The 19,647-nt window shown below is 38.8% G+C and overlaps 1 protein-coding gene across 4 annotated transcripts in view; it reads right to left on the bottom strand.

Annotated features, from left to right (window-relative positions):
- LOC119790380 (beta-1,3-galactosyltransferase 1-like) overlaps window positions 1-19,647 on the bottom strand; it is a 232,731-nt gene that overhangs the window by 112,163 nt on the left and 100,921 nt on the right. For all 4 annotated transcript variants that reach the window (XR_005281716.1, XM_038295919.1, XM_038295918.1 and 1 more), the window contains one exon: window positions 3,332-3,387. The gene's annotated coding sequence lies outside the window, so the exon portion shown is untranslated. The remainder of the gene's footprint in view (window positions 1-3,331; window positions 3,388-19,647) is intronic.

The raw sequence follows: 19,647 nt of genomic DNA, 5'->3' as shown, positions 1-19,647 counted from the left end.
AGAACTCATAAATGAAGGCAATTGTTCAAAGAAATCAACAGAGAGTCGACGGTTTGAAACCAGAAATAGCAGCAACACACAAAACATCCTAAACATGGTGTGGTGTTTCTTTATACAGGGTTCCTACAGCATAAGGAAGTTAAATTCAAGACTTTTTAAGACTTTTTAATGCCACTTGAAATAAAAATGTAAGACCAAATTCACAAGAAACACAAGAAAAACCTGCTTGCGACAACTTAACCCAAAGGTTTATTTTAACATAAACCACTGCACTAATGTTTCAAATTTTGAAAAGCTTCCTATACAGGTAGAAAGCTAAAAACACACAAATGACAGATATATTTTAACAATTATTTAACTGAATTCACAAACTTTGTTTTAGCAGGGAACAAAACAAATCAGTTTTAAAGCCACAACATAACCAGTGCTAAGTCATTTGTTCAGCTATTTTTCTTTGTATCGTTTTCTTAGTATGTTTGATTTGGTGATAAGTGGAGGTGTTGCAGAGACAAGGGTGGAACTAAACTGAGAAATACCGGCTGTTTCTCGGTAACTCGATTTTGACGCTTTGTGTTTCGCGCTTCGCATGTGACGCCACTGCCTTAATTCCCATCATTCCGAGCTTCAATGACTTCTTGTACAAAATACACTGTGCCTCATGTATGTTCCCTGGTTTTAGCCATGGAGAAAACTCTTGGCTGGAGCCAATTTTGGTTACATTTACATTTGCTCATATTTTCCAGACAAAAAGTTAATGGTGCATCTCCCAAATGTCCCGGCCGCAACAACGCTTTCATTGGTTCCGCTATCGGGACGGAACCAATAATGGCGAGCCATTATTTTCTTTTAAATAAAGAAAAATTGTCAATTTTAATGTTTTATTTAGATTGCAAAAATAAATCGTAATAAAATAGTCCTATTTATGATTTTTTTTTTTTATTAAGACCTACGAAAGACTGATTTAAGACATTTTAATACCAATTAAGGCCTTAGTTTTATTTTGAAGAATTCAATGCCTTTTAAGACTTTTTAAGGACCCGCGGGAACCCTGTTAATAAAGCAAGAGAACATGTTACAAGAAGAAAGGTAGAGGTAAACACACCAGAGTCCTTGAGGAAAACCTGCCAGAAGGCTGCAAACGAGATGAGCAATTTACCCTCAACATACAGTCAGAACCAGAACCAAATGGTTCAGATACAGGTCTGAATGGTCTTGCGTTAGCTTGTGTTAGATTGGCCCTTTCAAAGCCCTGATGTCTCTACAAAGTGTTTACTTAGAGGAGAGAAAGAAACACAAACAAAAATGAGCCTCTGTAGCCACTACTGATAAATGCTGCTGTGCCTCAAATGTTTGCTTGGGCAAGATTACATATTTCTCATAGTCTGGATCCCTTTAACCCTTTATAGGGAACTCAGTGAGATACTTTGAAAGTCACCTTAGATCAGGGGTCTGCAACCTGCAGCTTCAGAGCCACATGTGGCTCTTTGGATCCTCTCCTGCAGCTCTTAAAATGTATATAAAGAGATAAATAATTTACTATAATAAATACCAGTATTAAAAGCTTTAGTCTTTTTTTATAACATGGAAAACAGAAATATGTTTTAAAAGCTTTTATGAGAAATTATGTGTTTTATATTTTAAAACCTAGAAATACATAATGTTCTTTTGAAAAAGTTATAATTTGCGGCTCTAAACAACTTTTACTTGGTCGTACTCCATGCAAAATGCCTCTTTGGATATGAAAGGTTGCAGACCCCTGCCTTAGAGGCATTAATGCTGATACTGGCACTTACATCTTTTAGTTTATAAACCTAAATATAATTGTTAACCAGGCTTATTGACTTTTTAACTTTTCAATTAGCTTTTTACCTTTTTTTCTTGACTTGTTAACTTTTTTTTTTCCACTTAATTTACAGTAGGTAATAGGGGTGTAAATAATAATCGTTTTGTATCGATGCATCAATCCAACAGCCAACGATCCGATGCATCGATGCGTCCGCAAGATAATTGAATTATGTGGGGTTTTTTTTTCTTCCAGTCTATTTTTATCCATTCGCTCCTGGACGTAATTTTCCCTCCCGTGCTGCGGTGGCGCTAAACCTATTTTGCCCTCCTACCTCGCTTCCTGGTTATACTCTTACAGCAGTTTGTTGCAGTGAGCTTGAAACAGACATTTTTAAATTATGCTCAATATTGAAGCGTGGTCTGTGCTACATGCTGTGGGTCTAGATACGGCCGAGGCGGCGAGGAAGTGGGGTGAGTTTAGTCCAACAAACGGAGGGACACAAGGGCCAAAAAGGGCGGAGATCCAGGTGGAAAAAGGGTCCCAGCGTCCCTCCTGTCTGCGGCAATGTTTGCGCTCAGGTACAATTTGGGAGAGGTGCATCTCCCAAATTGTAGCCCGCGTCTGTGGAGGGGGCGAGGACGTCTGGAGCCGAGGTATTGCGTTGCACTCATTGCACTGATTATGTGCAGTATTTTTGCAGTATTTTTTGATGCAACTTTTCTACTTTTGTTTTTTGCTGTTTTCATTGATTTATTTCAAACTTGAAACTTTGTCTAGCCTGTAAGGTGTAAAAAAAAAATAATAATTTTACCAATTAATCGAATCGTATCGTGGTGTATTCTTGAGTATCGAAAATAATCGAATTGTTGGGTCAGGAAATCGATACTGAATCGAATCGCTATGATCGATGTGATTTACACCCCTAGTAGGTAATATATCATTCAAGTGTTCATCTAATTGGTCAAACACCAAAATAAGATATACAGCCATGTAACAGCATCTTTGCTGCTGAATGGCTGGATATAGATCTTGTGCTTCTAGATCTCACTGAGGGACGGGGGGGGGACCCCATTCGCAAGGGTTATGCAAGTGGTCAAAAACGCTAACTTGCCCTATAAAGAGTTAACATTTTAACAAAGATTCTAGAGATGTTTTGTTTTAATACTTTCCACTCCTCTCAGCATAACAACTATCTGTAAATTGTTAGAAATAACCTTAGAAATCTTTAGATTAACGGACAGCTACGTTTATTCTCTAAGGTTTGTCTTGTTTTGTAACATAATGACAGCTCTAAATATGGTCGTAAGCTGCTTTTTTCCCATGATCGTGAACGCAACGCTGCATATGAGAGGCGGGAATTACTCCAGCTTTCACTCTTCTGTTCCCCTTTTCTAGCTTTTCTTCCATTTAAAATCTCAGTGAGGTAGACAACCACTGTTTCAGACCGTTATGAAGAGTCTTACATCAGAAATAGACATAACCCCTGACTAGGCAGTGGTTTGAAAAACAGGTTAACTGAGGTACGGTAAATCCAGCACGCCATACCTGAGCCTGCTGGCTCTCTTATGATGCAATATGGCCTCCGTCTATTCACGCCGTCCCTGAAAGAAAAAAAAGAAAAGAGGTCAGAAGATTCTCAGAGAATAAAATGGCTCTGCATCTCAGCATTGCAACTTTCCTCGACATGCTTTCCAGAGGTTTAAGCATCATTGTGCATCTGCAGAAAATAAATCCCTTAGATGAATACATGAATTTCAATTTACTTTAGCTGAACCCATTCTGTCAGGAGATAAAACAATAGAACAGCATTGCACTGGCAAATTGGACACACGCAAACACAGGCTCTCCTTTATGTAAACGGCAAAACGGCTTCAGTAAACTGAAATGCATCTTGACTGGAGTTTTAAGTGCAATCAGCCGATGGCTCATCAGTATGCCGCCGCCGCCGACACCCCTATCTCCAAACTGTGGCAACAAACAGACACGATGGGAGACGGAGCGATCGTTCATGAGAACTTATCATTCAAGGCCCACTTACGCCTGCAAAAGGTCAAATGAAATTCTCTTCTATCAAACTGGGTTTTCCATTTGATTAATAAGCTTTTGGTGCAGATGCTGGGCCTGAAAGAATCTCGAGAGTGCTTCAAGCCGTCTCTTACCTTGAGGATACGACCAGTTAATACAGGCCTGACTGGCGAGCACAGTGTGACTTTTACATTTCAATTTCTTCTTGATCAGCTGAAATAGTCTGAAATCCTCTGTTACCTAACATTTTTATGTCAGGCATTCAGCTCTAAGATACTGATGTTTCATCAATGTCAGAAAAACATGGCCGTCACCATGCCTCTTGTTGTGAAGGCAAATCATTTGTTGCACGTTAAGGGAAATCAAACAAACTTCATAACTGTGGATGAAGGCTATTCATTTACAGGTCCGGAGCATATTCGAAACTAGCATCAAAGTCGGGAGCCCCACAATAATCCTTTAATATCCTACAAAGAGTGATGCCTTTGGCTTCGTCCACACTTCAGGCCTTGATGCTCAATTCCGATTTTTTTTGTGAAATCCGATTTCAGCCAGCTGATAAAAATTTAACTTCTTAGTGGGGTAGAAAACCATTAAAAGAGCAGGGATGGTCTTTACCTGAATGTTGGTGGTAAATTTCACAAGCTGAAAAAAAAATCCAAAAAAATTAGTGTCAAACGTTTGTGCTACGTTTGTGCAGCAAAATTTTTCGTTTGTGCCGCTATTGTTTTAAAGATATAAAGAACAATTTCTAGAGGTCATCAAAGGTCAACCAGCCCCCCCACCTTTTTCAAATCAGACAAAATAGGTGTCAATCAACTCAGCTCTGTTTGTGCTGGTTTGTGCAGCAAAAATGTTCATTTGTGCTGCTTTGGCTTTGAAGATTTGAAGAAAGTGTGTGTTTGTGTGTGTGTGTGTGGGGGGGGGGGGGGGGGGGGGGGGTCTGGTTGACCTTTGATGACCTTTAGAAACATCTCTTTATATCTTTAAAACGATAGCGGCACAAACGGAAATTTTTGCTGCACAAACGTAGCACAAACATTTAACACCAATTTTGTCTAATTTGAAGAAGGTGGGGGGGCTGGTTGACCTTTTGACCTTTACTTTTTCATTAATATCTTCAAAGCCAAAGCAGCACAAACGAAAATTTTTGCTGCACAAACCAGCACAAACGTTTGACACTAATTTTGTCTGATTTCAAGAAGGTGGGTTGGCCAACTACACTCAGGTTCTTTTACCTGCTAATTACTTAGCACAAGCTAGCACTAGCAATCAGTCAATACAGAGAGAAACCACTACATATATTATGAAATATTAAGCTAATTTTTTTGCTTTGTTGTAGTAATTGTCTAACACAGAGTTCTTCAACAGGGGGTCCACGGAGGTATTGCATGGGGTCCCGAAAGGTTAATAAGATATTTGCTTTTTATATTCCACCCTGCAATTTCTTCAACTAATTGAAATGTCTTAAAATCCACATTAACATGAATTCAACACCCTGTAGTAAACAGATAAATGGAGGCAGAAGATGTCTTTCAGTCAACAATGCACACATTCAGAGACACACAGGAGCTCTTTAAAGCTGGGCACCGTTTCATTCACAACACCTGTCCCATCAACCAGGAATCACAATCAGAAATACTTTAATAATCCCAGGGAGAAATTACCTTCGTTACATTACTGCATTTGTAGTAGAGTGACTATAGAACTAACCTGACCCCGCCAGATGGTTTTGCTCCGCATATCCATCTGGAAACCTTCCGTTGAAGTAATTTTGGGAAGGGGCGAAAATACTGGTTAGCTGATTGGCCTATGTTGGTGATAGACGGGCCAAATAAAACAATCAGATCAACGAAGCATATGACGTACTAACAGAGCGACGAAGAAAACACAACCACAAGCCAGGCACAAGCCAATCGATAGATCAAACTCTTGCCGAAAACACATTTTCCTCTGAGAAAAGCCTCCAGAGCAGTGTTTTACTCTTCTTTCAGTGAAGAAATACTGTTTAGTTCCGATAAAACTTGCTCCATAGCCACACTAACGCTAGTTTCATCGGCTGAAGCCACCATGTTCTTTAGACTGAACTGTCGTGCTTCTCGTTGCGTCACACCTCAACCCGCCTCAAAGCCAACGCTGATTGGACGTTCGTTTGGTGAAGGGCTCCAAATTTTCTTCAACGGAGAGTCTCCAGACTGATTTGCGAGTGAAACCTTGAAAGCTCGCGAGATCAGGATGGCCTCATGGGGCTACTATAGAACCAGTTTAATATAACACAATTTCATAGAAAATCATTTACTTTATGATATTTTGTTGTCTTAAAACTCAAATTTAACTCTGCAACAATGGTGTTTTTAAATATTCCTGGGAAGATTAGTTCTACTTAATCCTGAACTTGGTTAGCAAACCCAACAAAATGGTTTGTGTTAGGGTGTAAATAGTGTTATTTGTAGTAGTAAAACTAATGCACAAGGTGAAGTGAGCTGAGTAATTGGGGGAAAAAAGCCTTTAATTTGTGGACTCGGAGTCTTTTCTCATCAGTCAGGAACCCGATCGCGGCTTAGATACACCCAGCTGTCGGCTCAGATCTGAATTAATCAAACACCAACATTAACAAGCTGCTCATGCTCCAAGATGGCTCACAGGGAGGGAAATGACCTACCTAAACAGAGGCAGAGGAACACTTATTAGTGCATTACAAACAGAGCAGTCCACCCTGACTCTAGAAGCTCGTTTAGACGACTCTGTCGTACGTTCGCATTACAGTTGAACCGAGCCTCTGCTTTCCATTTACAGGATTCTTTCCATGGATGATGGGGGAAAATGTGCCATTAGGAATGCATTACGCCTCTCCCTATCACCGTGCTAATCAGCATAATATGAATTATTGCTATCATTACAGTTGGTGGCTGAGAAATAACAGTAGGTCTTAATTATTCAACAATGAGAAATAATAAAGGGAAAGCCAGAGCACCTTTAGTTTGTGCTGCCAACAATCATTAGACTCTGTATCCGTCTCCCCTTTGGGAGCAGAACCAGGTTCTGTGTGTCTGTTGTGGGAATGATTCAGAAGTCTGTTATGAGCAGTGAGCGCGCCCCCACCCCACCTGATGCTAACCCGGGTGGGGTTGATCTGTGAGGGAATGATCAGACGAGGCCTGTGAATGTGTGACTCACAACTGGATCAAGTTACAAAGTCTCCCGCTAATTAGCGCCGTTTGTGTGTGCAATTAAAGAAAACTGGGGGTGTAATTTCTCTGAAACTCATTTTTAATTCGCAATGAACTTCCATTTTGAAAGTTAAAGTTGGCTGCATTGTTAGTCAAAAATATTTACATGATATACTCTCTGCTGTTTCTATTTTCTACTTATTTATACCCTACAAAGCACCAAATAACGAACAGAAACTCACTTTTCCTCTTTGGCAACTAAAGGCAATCATCAGCTTTTATTTAGGGGTATTGGGGATAAAGGGGTCAGAGTTTTACCGTCTTTTTATTATTCCCTGGTTTAGGTCTATCAAATTAAAATCCACAATGCAGAGGGACAAAATGTGAATTCCAATCAACATGTGAAAGGAAACATCACAGCTGGCTTTTTTGAAAAGCCTCACACAAATCATTTCTGCCTGCTGTGTCGCATTGTTCCCTTGGTTTTTATTCAGCCGTGCTCCTCTAATAGAGAAAATTAAAACAGACTTTTTCTTTCTTTGTCAGGTGAAATTAGAGCGGCTGATTTGATCAGGTAAATGTGTCCATCAAATGCGTGTCTAATCTGTGTCAGTGCTTACACTGTTCCATCAGTTTAGATTTGTGAGAACCAAAGGCAAAGGAAGAAGCTGAAAATATGTTGTCTTTATAAATACAAATGCATAAAAAAAGATGGTATCCAAGCTTCTGTCCGGTTAAAAAGGCAAAGTGAGAGCTGATTAATTTAAAATGTAAGTACTGCAGTCCCTTTAATCTCTTTGTACAGTGTTCCTTGATAAGATTAAAATTTAAACTAAAAAAAGCACTGAGACCGCAGACTTCCACCAAGCATTCCAATATTGACACCAACAGCTAAAACTCACATGATCTGGATCATTACAAGATTTTACTGAATTGTTTCTTAGCATGAGATGCAGCTCTGGTAAAAATGCGATTAAAATCCATTTATAAGTTCCTAAGTAAGGGACAGCCTGTGTCTGCAGCCTCTGGTGTCTGTTCTGCTCTCACCTTCTTCATTCCCTCTGAACTCCGCTTTTTCTCTGACCAGCAGATCGAGACTTCTATCGAGTTATGGCTCCCCCTTCTTGTGTTTTCGTATTTTTTGTCTTCAGTTTAATACTTCCGCATGCTATAGAAGTCAAGAGTCACTGCTGCCACGCCATGGTTATTCCGCCAAATCATTTTTTAAAGAATGTAAAATCTTCCTTCATAACTTTTCAAGCAATCTTGCCGAGACAAACACGACTGAAAACATAACCTACTTGGCAGAGATGATCAATGCAAAGTTCTCATTAAATTTTTACATCCAATTATAACTAGTGTTGCACCGATACCGATACCAGTATCGGACGGGGCCCCGATACTGCCCTAAAATGGTGGTATCGGTATCGGCGAGTACCAACAAATAGGGCACCGATACCATTTTGAGAGCCATAAGTTTATTCAACTATTGTCACCCACTCCTGGTAGGCAATAAAAAGTTCTACTGGATTCACTTTGTATTAGATTTTTTCCTGCTTCACAAAGGTAGGCAGTTGCTTGACAAAGCCATGATGGCAATTATTTTACATTATTATGGTATCGGCTGATACTGCACAGCCAGGTATCGGTTATCGGTATCGGGGCCAAAAAAATGGCAACGGCGCAACACTAATTATAACCTTTGGACATACATGCAAAATGCTACAATGGGATGAAAACTAATATTGTTGGTGAACCATGGGGGAGGCACATTATGATAAGGGGATGCAGTTCTTTGGCAGAGAATGTAAGATGGGCAAAGATAAAGGACAATCCTTAAGAATACAGAGGTTCTGAGGTCAAGCCCGACTTGCACAGACTGCCAGTCTGGGTCTCTGAGCAAAGACCCTTAACTCCCACACTGCTCCCTGGGTGCCGCACAATGGCAGCTCACTGCTCTCCAAGGGGATGGGTTAAATGCAGAGTTAATTTCATTGCTCTGTGCTTGTGACAGTGTAATGACAATGAAACATTGGAAAAACTTTTTAAAGGCTGCAAAAAGGGATGAGGTCAGCCTTCCAGAAGGACAACAACACTAAACTTGAAGAATTACAGTTGAGTGGTTTGGCTGAAGGTCATTTATATTTTTAGAATGGCCTGGTCTTGTGGTTTAGTAGTTTCTAAGTTGAGTTGAATCAATGAAAAATTTTCTTTTTTTATTGATATCAATACATAATTTTGTAGCACAATAAAATAAAGGGATTTAAAGGAGACTACTGAGTATTTTATTGCAATATGTAATGTAGTGCAGGTGACTTTTATTCTAACAGTCAAAGCTCAGGGCTTAATCTAGAAAATCAGTGAAAAGTAAAGTTTTTTCTTTCAAAAATGGGGTAAGGCTACCTGGTGACTTTTCTGAGAATGAGGGGGAAAATACTACACAGTGTATTTTTGCAAATTACTGTATTTTTGCAAATTAAACTTAACTGATGCTCTTAAAAATAAATATCACACAGCCAAACTCCTCCTGAAACACAAAAACATGTACAGGTGCTGGTCATAAAATTAGAATATCATGAAAAAGTAGATTGATTTCAGTAATTCCATTTAAAAAGTGAAGCTTGTATATTATATTCATACATTACATACAAACTCATATATTTCAGATGTTTATTTTGTTTAATTTTGATGATTACAAATGACAACAAATGAAAATCTCAAATTCATCATATCAGAAAATTAGAATATTACTGAAGACCAATAAAAACAAAGGATTTATAGAAATGTTGGCCAACTGAAAAGTATGAACATGAAAAGTATGAGCATGTACAGCACTCAGTATTTAGTTGGGCCTCCTTTGGCCTGTATTACTGCAGCAATGCGGCGTGGCATGGAGTCGATCAGTCTGTGGCACTGCTCAGGTGTTATGATAGCCCAGGTTGCTCTAATAGTGGCTTTTAGCTCTTCTGAATTGTTGGGTCTGGTGTATTGCATCTTCTTCTTCACAATACCCCATAGATTTTCTATGGGGTTAAGGTCAGGAGAGTTTGCTGGCCAATTAAGAACAGGGATACCATGGTCCTTCAACCAGGTACTGGTAGCTTTGGCACTGTGTGCAGGTGCCAAGTCCTGTTGGAAAATGAAATCTGCATCTCCAAAAAGTTGGTCAGCTGCAGGAAGCATGAAGTGCTCTAAAACTTCCTGGTATGTGGCTGCGTTGACCCTGGACCTCAGAAAACACAATGGACCAACACCAGCAGATGACATGGCACCCCAAACCATCACTGACTGTGGAAACTTTACACTGGACTTCAAGCAACGTGGATGAAGTGCCTCTCTTCTTTTCCTCCAGACTCTGGGACTTTGATTTCCAAAGGAAATGCAAAATTTACTTTCATCAGAGAACATGACTTTGGACCACTCACCAGCAGTCCAGTCCTGTTTCTCTTTAGCCCAGGCAAGACGCTTCTGACGCTGTCTGTGGTTCAAGAGTGGCTTGACACAAGGAATGCGACAGCAGAAACCCATGTCTTTCATACGTCTGTGTGTGGTGGTTCTTGAAGCACTCACTCCAGCTGCAGTCCACTCTTTGTGAATCTCCCCCACATTTTTGAATGGGTTTTGTTTCACAATCCTCTCCAGGGTGCGGTTATCTCTCTTGCTTGTACACTTTTTTCGACCACATCTTTTCCTTCCCTTCGCCTCTCTATTAATGTGCTTGGACACTGAGCTCTGTGAACAGCCAGCCTCTTTAGCGATGACCTTTTGTGTCTTGCCCTCCTTGTGCAAGGTGTCGATGGTCGTCTTTTGGACAACTGTCAAGTCAGCAGTCTTCCCCATGATTGTGTAGCCTATAGAACTAGACTGAAAGACCATTTAAAGGCTTTTGCAGGTGGTTTGAGTTAATTAGCTGATTAGAGTGTGGCACCAGGGGCCATCAATTTTGAACCTTTTCACAATATTCTAATTTTCTGATATGATGAATTTGAGATTTTCATTTGTTGTCATTTGTAATCATCAAAATTAAACAAAATAAACATCTGAAATATATGAGTTTGTATGTAATGTATGAATATAATATACAAGTTTCACTTTTTAAATGGAATTACTGAAATCAATCTACTTTTTCATGATATTCTAATTTTATGACCAGCACCTGTATATTATCCCAAATTTACTTATCTGACCAATGAAGAATACTGAGAGTTAATGCATCCTGAGTAAAAAAACTATTATTTTTACACCACCTCATGGTTATCCTCGTATTGTGTTGGTTTATTTCATTAAATCCTGACCAAACAAATTCAGGTTTGTGGTTTTAAGATGACAAAATGTTCCAAAGTTGAGGTGCTATGAATAGTTTTGCAAAGCAGTGCATCGTAATGCATTTCCCTTGATATAAATAGGTGTAAGCTGCATCCAGAAATGGAACTGCAGGACTTCTCTGACCTTTAAGAATCAGCCGCCAATCAAATTATAGTCAATTTCCTACTTTGACATGGTGATTACAGCGGACATGATTCACAGCTTTGAACTGCTGCCCTTCAAAAGAAAATGAAGTTTGTGAACGTGGCGTGGCAGAGATGACTTCAACACATCGGAGGAAATGTTTAATAATTTCATCAAAGCTTTCACGAATCGACTTCCCTTTGGTTGAGATCTAACGACCAACAGCCACATCTATCAGCGCTAAAATGTGCTGCAACATCCCACTGGCGGCCAAAAATCATGATTGCTGATCTGAACTGCTAACTGTGACGGCGGGGTGGGGGCACTGCCTTTGTGTGGTCTGAAAGGTTAACACAGATACTGTTAGATCTGGAGATAGCCAGCAGAGCGGATAAGATGATTAACGTTTAGCCAGTGGACGCTCTAAAGACTTCCTGTCAGCCACGACAAACTCCAAGAAGACCCGAAGCAGGTATGGAAATTATGTTTGATTTTTCCCCCCCGGTTTCTGCAGGTGCTCCATGCTTTGCAGTGATCCTGAGCCGTTGCCCGGCCAACACTGCTCTCATCAGTGTATTGTGCCAAAGGAAATGAAATTCAAGGTCACATTTCACTCGCCTGCTCGGCGGATTCGGTTTCAATTGAAGTTCCGCCACGTATCCAGATCACATAGGTCTCTGTCAAAGCAGAGCTGTACTTTCTACCCTGCCAGCTTTGCACAAAAGCCAGCTTTCTTTCTTGTGAAGTCTCTGTAAAGCCTTTCAGATCAGGCGAGATGTGAGTTATTGGATTGAGCAGGACATATTTTCAACATTATTAAGCAGTCCCTATTGGGAGAGTAAGTGAAAACTTGACAAAATATTCATGAAGGCTTGACGTCTAAACTGTTTAGCTTATGGGAGAAAAAGCAAACAGTTATGTTTTTCAATTTAGCAATGAATTAATGATTGATTTTCCAAAGAAAACCCAACTTCTCCTTCACTTTGAACCAAACTGTATAATGTACACCAAGAATAGACCCCTGGCTGACAATACTGTAATGAACACAGAGTTTGGTTAAGGGGGATTACGATTGCATGGGGTTTAGTTAATCAGTTAACCTGGCATAGAAACTTTAATCCTGCAGCACTGAGACAATTCTAGACATTTCCATCTGAAGGGTGAATGTTGGCCTAGTGATTAAAGCAGTGCGCTTGTGCTCTGAGAAGGTTAAAAGTACCTGGTTTGATCCCCACAGCTGGTAGTTTGGGTCCATGAGCAAGACCCTTAACCCCTCCACTGCTCCCCGGGCGCCACACAGTGGCAGCCCACTGCTCCCCAAGGGGATGGGTTAAATGCAGAGAGTGAATTTTCTCAATTTGAGATCAATAAAGTTCAATTATTATTATTATTTATTTATAATTCTGGGTTGGACTCTGCCAATATCTGTAAACTGTAAACCAGTTTATAAATTACAATCCATACGGACATAGATGTGGAATTTTGGTCCGGAAAAACTTGACTTGCCATGACAGAACCTCAACCAGAATTTGGCAGAATGTTAAAGAGAGGCGAGTCAGGCCTTCTTGACGGATACATCAGTGAGTAACTCACAAATACTAATCAGCAGAAATGGTCAAATCTGATCAACGGAGGTGGAGGCCTCTAAATGCAAATATTGGAACACCTTTATATCAAAGTTTATGTCAAGAGCTGGATGTCATTTGTTTGTAAAGATCAGCATCTACATTTTTGGCAATATATAATCTAAAGGATATTCTACATCTGACTTCAACTATGAGTTTCTATGCTGCTTGATCTGATTAGCTCCAGTCTATATCTTGGTTTCCTGAGGTATGGGCCTAACATTAGTTAGAGCTGTAAAAGAAAATTATCTGACTGAGCTTTGGGGAAACTTTCATCTCTTCATTAATGTACCAGTTATTCAAGCTGATGCTGTTGAATTCAGAATCATCTTCAAAGACTGACCGTTTCCATGAGGAGAATTTTGCAAAAAAGTTTGTTGTTTTTTTACCAATATTGGGATTTTATTTTGAATTTCTTCTGCACTAACCACAACCATTTAGATGTTTCACACCTGTGTTTCATTCGTTAAGACCTTAAGAGCTTGCTGGTCCAGACTCTGTTAGTGTGGGACTGTACCGTTACTACTCTGTGAAAAATGTCCTACTTCAACTCGAGCGTGCATGGATCTGCATGCACACCACCTAAAGGGCTGGAATGAAAAATGTAGCGTCTTACTGTAGGGTTCAAAAACAACTGAAGCCGACCTGACTTGCTGCGCCCTTAACATTTCCAAAGACAAGTTGTCCAGATGATTCTGCCAAGACATCCACGGAGACGTTATTGCATTTAAAAACGTTTTAGTGAGTAGATAGGATAAAGTGGTTCCAAACTTACAAACAAAAAATAAGGGCAACAGAGGTCAAAAAAACATTTGGCTCCACTCTGTGAGATACACAACAACCAAGTTCCCATGATACATCATCCTTAAAAAGTGACACATATGCATCCTTAAACCAAAGAAGTAATGAAAATAACAAAATAACCACAATAGCTAAATATACAAATTCCCCCAAATTAGTATTAATTACCAGTAATGTTTAATAATTTTAAGAAAAGTTAATTAAGCAAGAAAAGAAATACAAAACAAAACATTAACCATAATGCATACCAAGAAAATCCCACAGTATAACACTTACTAAAATGTGATGTAATCAAAATTGAGTGCTATTTTAACCTGATTTCTATTGTGTTGGGAGGCATAATAATTAAGTTAGCCTAAAATGTACAGCTTTTAATTTGCCCCATTAATAAAGGAGTATTTCAGTCATTTAAAGGAGACTTGACCACCTTTGATTTGATTCTCACCTAAATTCTAAAATACATAGACTAGTCAAACTGTCAGGACTCCAGTCTGTGTGTTTGTGTTTTGTGTTGTTCTCCCTTCCACCAGCAGGAGGCACCTGGTTCTGGTCCGCCTCCTAACACACCTGCTGACGGTTACCTCGTTAACGGAGTGGTCTTAAGCTGCTGACTGCCACTACCTCGACGCCAGAGTGTTTGCCAGTTTTTGGTACTCTAGCCAAGCTGAGTTTTTGCTGAGTAAGACTGAGTTAACTTTGTTTTTTTTCTTTTTTTGTTTTTGGCAAACTGGACCTTTTCGGACCTCCACTCCCAGGAGGGATCAACTGAGCCTCAAACCGAGCTGGGGATTCAAACTGGAGGTTTGGATCCAGTTTCCTTGAGAGGACGTTGAGTTAACTCTCTGAGCAAGGGAATCATCTCACTAAGACCCGTTCAAGTAGAGCAGGAAATCTGAGTGGCAGTCAGTTTCTCTGTTCACCAACAACCATCCGAGTTCTGGGTAAACCCTGTTCCAACCTCCACCGAATCAGAATAACACTGGAAAACAGCACACAGATTGGAGTCAAAGATCCTACAAGTTCTCTGGAAACGTGAGTCAACAACCAGATCCTCATCTCCAAATCCACTAATGAAATTTCCCACTGAGCCTGAACTAATCGTTTGTCTTCCCTTCACCTTCCAGTTCCGGTCGAGTTGAGTTCAAAGCAACTCTGCACCGTGCCTTATCTCTTCAATAAACCTGTTAAACCTGGTGTCTCTGCATGTGGGTCCGAGCTTTAGATAAAATCATGACACAAACCAGATTTTATTTATTCAAAACTAACGAGAGAAAGTGAAAGTTTTAAAATTCATAAAACCTTGTTTTTATTCTGGAAAACATAAAAAAATTTATTGTTGAAGAATATTAACTTATTAGACAATGAAAACTAAAATATCAACAAACGATCCCACTTTATTACCAAGGAACCAGGAAAGATTCTCAGGTTGGATGAATACAACAAATGAAATCTATTAGGTCTGAGATGTAATCCCTATCCATCTTTATTTTTTGGATAGCCTATTGCAAGTCCTTTTTGACTTTAGAATAACATGCTGCTGTCATCATGATTAATATCAACCTCACCTCATTTGTCTTTTCTGTGCTCTGTTCCAGATAAATTAATGCTTAAACAGACCGTTTTCCTTCTCTGTAAATTAAAAGATGCATTCTTTATCAAAGTTTAATTTTCCCCCCATTTGTCTTCAACTAGGAAAAATAACCCAACATAAAATGTATTGAGAATTTTTTTTTTATCCTGTTTTCCCCTTTCAGCCTGTGCTGTAGTGTTTTTGTTGCTTCCTTTTTTGTTGCTAACCTTCACCCGATTTAACCCTCCGCCATCTTTTTTCTTTGTTTCCCATCCATCTTGTTTTTTTTTCCTGACATTTTACAGCAAACAGAGAAGCTAAAATACAATCTAACCTACATACTTTTCTGTTCAAGCTCATGCAAGATCAATGCATCAATATTCAAGCTCAAGTCTTAATTTCTCCAATCACACCTCAAAAAAAGTCATATGACCTTTTCTTTTTCTTAAATGACTTATCTGTACATTGTTGACATTTTCAGTAGACGCGGTGTTAATAAATCCCTTATTATGATTCGAATTAGAATCTGAGATCCAGATAATTAAGTCTCTAAATATGAAGATTAAGGTCTTTTTAAACCTCTAAGCAATCAATCATTCTTGGGAATGTCATTTTGGGATGTGAAAAAGGCGGCTTATATAAGGAAAAATATGCCGTCCTAGAATGATTCATCTGAAATTACAGTTTATATCTGTCTGGGTTTTTAAGCAAAGGTTAACAAAAGTGACTCACAATAGTTAGCTTTTTTTACCATCTCCGAGTTCTTGGGAGGGCTGCATCAAACATTTTTAAAAGATGTCAATATTGAATTTTACATCATCACAGCATACTTGATGATTAGTTTTAATCTCACTTATCAGACATTGACTTTTGTAATTTTGCCATTGATAGAATAAATATCACATGTGGAGTTCTCCAAGGCTTGATTCTTGGACCCATTTTAATCGACAACATGCTCTCACTATGCTGATGATATACAACTTTATAAACATATTTCGCCATATTTTAAATCTCATACCCTTTCTACATCTTTAATATGTAATGACTAAATTGTATCTAGTGTAATCTTTCAAAGGGTTTTTTGTGTTCATTTGATTCAGCTATACTTCAACAAATCTGTGAGAAACTGATATATTTCCTGTGTTAAATAAAATGAAGACAATCAAAATAGAGACTCAACATTCATTTAATCTGCACTCCCTATTACATTTTACAGACACTCCAGTTAAATAACCCTCTTTATTGCAAATAGCTTTTTTTTTGCATTGTAAATTATGAAAATTACATTAGATGATTGGAATGACAATGTAATGAGATTTTTTTCACTTCCTCTCTCCTACTTTCAATCAGTGCAGCTGTACACAGCAGGAAGAAATGGGTCATATCACCCCATTTCCCTTCTGCAACCTCTCAGTTCATAATGACCATGTTTAATGAGTAAACTCTCTTCAGGCAATCTTTAACATGGAAGTGTGTCGTCCTCATTCAGCTGCGTACTTGGCCTTTCAACAGTTAAGTAGCTGCCACCTTTCTCCGACATGTTCAAGTAGGAGTCTCTTAGAAAACTGTGTCAAGAGGTCTAATCTAATCAACAATGATTCACTTTAGGCCTATATTGATTATATATTTATTTACCAAAATTAAAGGTAATAATTATTTACTTAAGTTGATATTAAAAAACTATTCAGACCATAGTAAGACTATTATCAAAAATATTTTAAGGATGTAGGACAATCACAGCTTGTCACTAAAAATCATGCTAATGACAAAACAGGGGGTTTGATTGATTGATTGACGTTATTGATCTAACAGTGGAGAAATGTACTCATTACATTGGTGTATATATATATATATAGATATATATATATAGATATATATATATATCTATATATATAAAACAGCTGAAGTCTCTTATTTAACAGGATTATTATAAAGGGTTATTGCACAGGGTGCTAAAGGCGTATTTATATAGATTCTTTTGCCCTGGGTATCAAATATGAAAACAGGTTATTGCACAGGGTATTAAAGGAATAGTACACCCAAAACATGATTAGCCTTCATTTTCTACTCACCCCCATGCTGAACAACACCCTGGAGTACTTTTTTGATATCTCAAATGCATCTGGAGATCTGGGAGGCTTCTTGCTGTCTGCTGACATTCAAATAATGGAGGTCTATGGCGCCCGAGACAGAAAGGTCCATAAAAGTCCACAAAAAACGTGTCAATATTCCTCCATACTGCTCGTCCAATGTATTCCAAGTGTCCTGAGTGGGTAGCATCCAGAATTTACTCGAAACGAAGTCATTTAGAATGTTTTTAGAGCATAAACAGTAGTGTATAGGATTTCCTGAAAGCGCGTTCACGACGCTACGGAAACCGCGGCAGACCAAACCAGACGAAAGTGCGCATTCAGCTCGGCAAAGAACTCATGCTCTTCCTCAACACTGAAGTCCTCAGACATTTTTCTTTCGTTGATTCTTTCTTTGCACAGGTAAACAGCACATTTCTTCTTCTACGCTTGCATTATTGTCAGAGCAGACGCTGAATGCGCACTTTCATCTGGTTTGGTCTGCCGGCTTCCGTAGACTCGTGAACGCGCATGTGCGCGCTTTCAGGAAATCCTATACACTACTGTTTATGCTCTAAAAACATTCTAAATGACTTCGTTTCGAGTAAATTCTGGATGCTTACCACTCAGGACACTTGGAATACATTGGACGAGCAGTATGGAGGAATATTGACACGTTTTTTGTGGACTTTTATGGACCTTTCTGCCTCGGGCACCATAGACCTCCATTATTTGAATGTCAGCAGACAGCAAGAAGCCTCCCAGATCTCCAGATGCATTTGAGATATCAAAAAAGTACTCCAGAGTGTTGTTCAGCATGGGGGTGAGTAGAAAATGAAGGCTAATCATGTTTTGGGTGTACTATTCCTTTAAATAGTAATTGAACATTAGATATTGCACAGGTTATTGGAGCTATAGTGGCGCATTGTAAAGTCTGATTTAAAAGTGAATATTTTTTGTATTATATTGCGTTATAGTAGCAGCTTTAACAGTCAGGCAGACAAAAGTAATCCAACATCCTCCGTCAAGGTCATGACCAACATCTGAAAAAGGGCCCCCATCTTTTAGAAGAATACCTTTGAAAATGTGTTTAAGGTTTAGGATACTTAAGGCATTAACACACATCACATTACCATGTTATAAACTATTTAGACTCAGTCATCAAGGTTCCCAGAAACCCTTAATGCATTACTCAAGTAATGTAGTTTTTTTTATTATCCTACATTATCCTATTTATATGAATCACATGCTTTTCCCCATTCATTTAATCCAAAAATACATTTATATTAAACCCAATTTCTAGCGAGGTTTGGTAGATCTCTCTGCGGGTTTTGTCAATATGAGATTAGTGGAGTCTGACATATTCAAAGTGACACATGAATGAGCAAACACATTATGCATCCCAAGTCAAACTTGTACCGATCAGTGTAGATGAGAGAATAATGTCTGGTAATAAGGCAGCAAGGTGCTCTCTCAACCATAATAAAGCTCTTACAATAAACATCTGGTTAATTAATTTCTAGAAATGGAAGAGAGGAGAGATGTTTGACAGGGAGGTATAGGTCAGAGCTATTGCAATGTAATGTGTTTTTTGGAAGGAAGGGTTTTTAAAACAGTCGAGATTCTGAATAAAAAAAAAAAAAAAGCGAACAAAAGTTCTCAGAAAGTAAAAAATAATGCCACACAGTGAACCAACGTTGTTCTAAATACAACCGAGATAATTACACTGCCACTCAAATGTAATTCTGGGTAGAATGAAATGTGAACAAAGCATGCCAGACATCGCATTCAACTCCAGACAATAACTGGAAGTCTGTTATTCACAGGTCAATCTCAATTATAAAGCTGAGGAGCCTTGTCTTAACACTTAGAATATCGTCTCCACATCAGTTTTCTTCATCACTGTTCCTTCCTGAAGGCCTTTTCTTTCATTAAGGTTCTGACTTTTTCAGACACTGAAACAGTTGAAAAACTAATGCTTAAAATGCCATGAACTGGACAACTAGTATTCCTACATAGAGTGAGGTCAAACTCCTGCTTTAAAATCAATGCCTTCTTACTCAACAGACCAATAAAGAGATACAAGCAAACAGCCTGTTTTAAGGTAAAATCCAGATAATTATAACGTTTCTCCAGAAGTAAAACAAATACG

This window comes from Cyprinodon tularosa, unplaced genomic scaffold, assembly GCF_016077235.1.
Source record: "Cyprinodon tularosa strain WSP-4 unplaced genomic scaffold, ASM1607723v1 ctg362, whole genome shotgun sequence".
In the NCBI taxonomy this organism is placed as follows: domain Eukaryota; kingdom Metazoa; phylum Chordata; class Actinopteri; order Cyprinodontiformes; family Cyprinodontidae; genus Cyprinodon; species Cyprinodon tularosa.
This window is presented reverse-complemented; position numbering and strand designations above follow the sequence as displayed.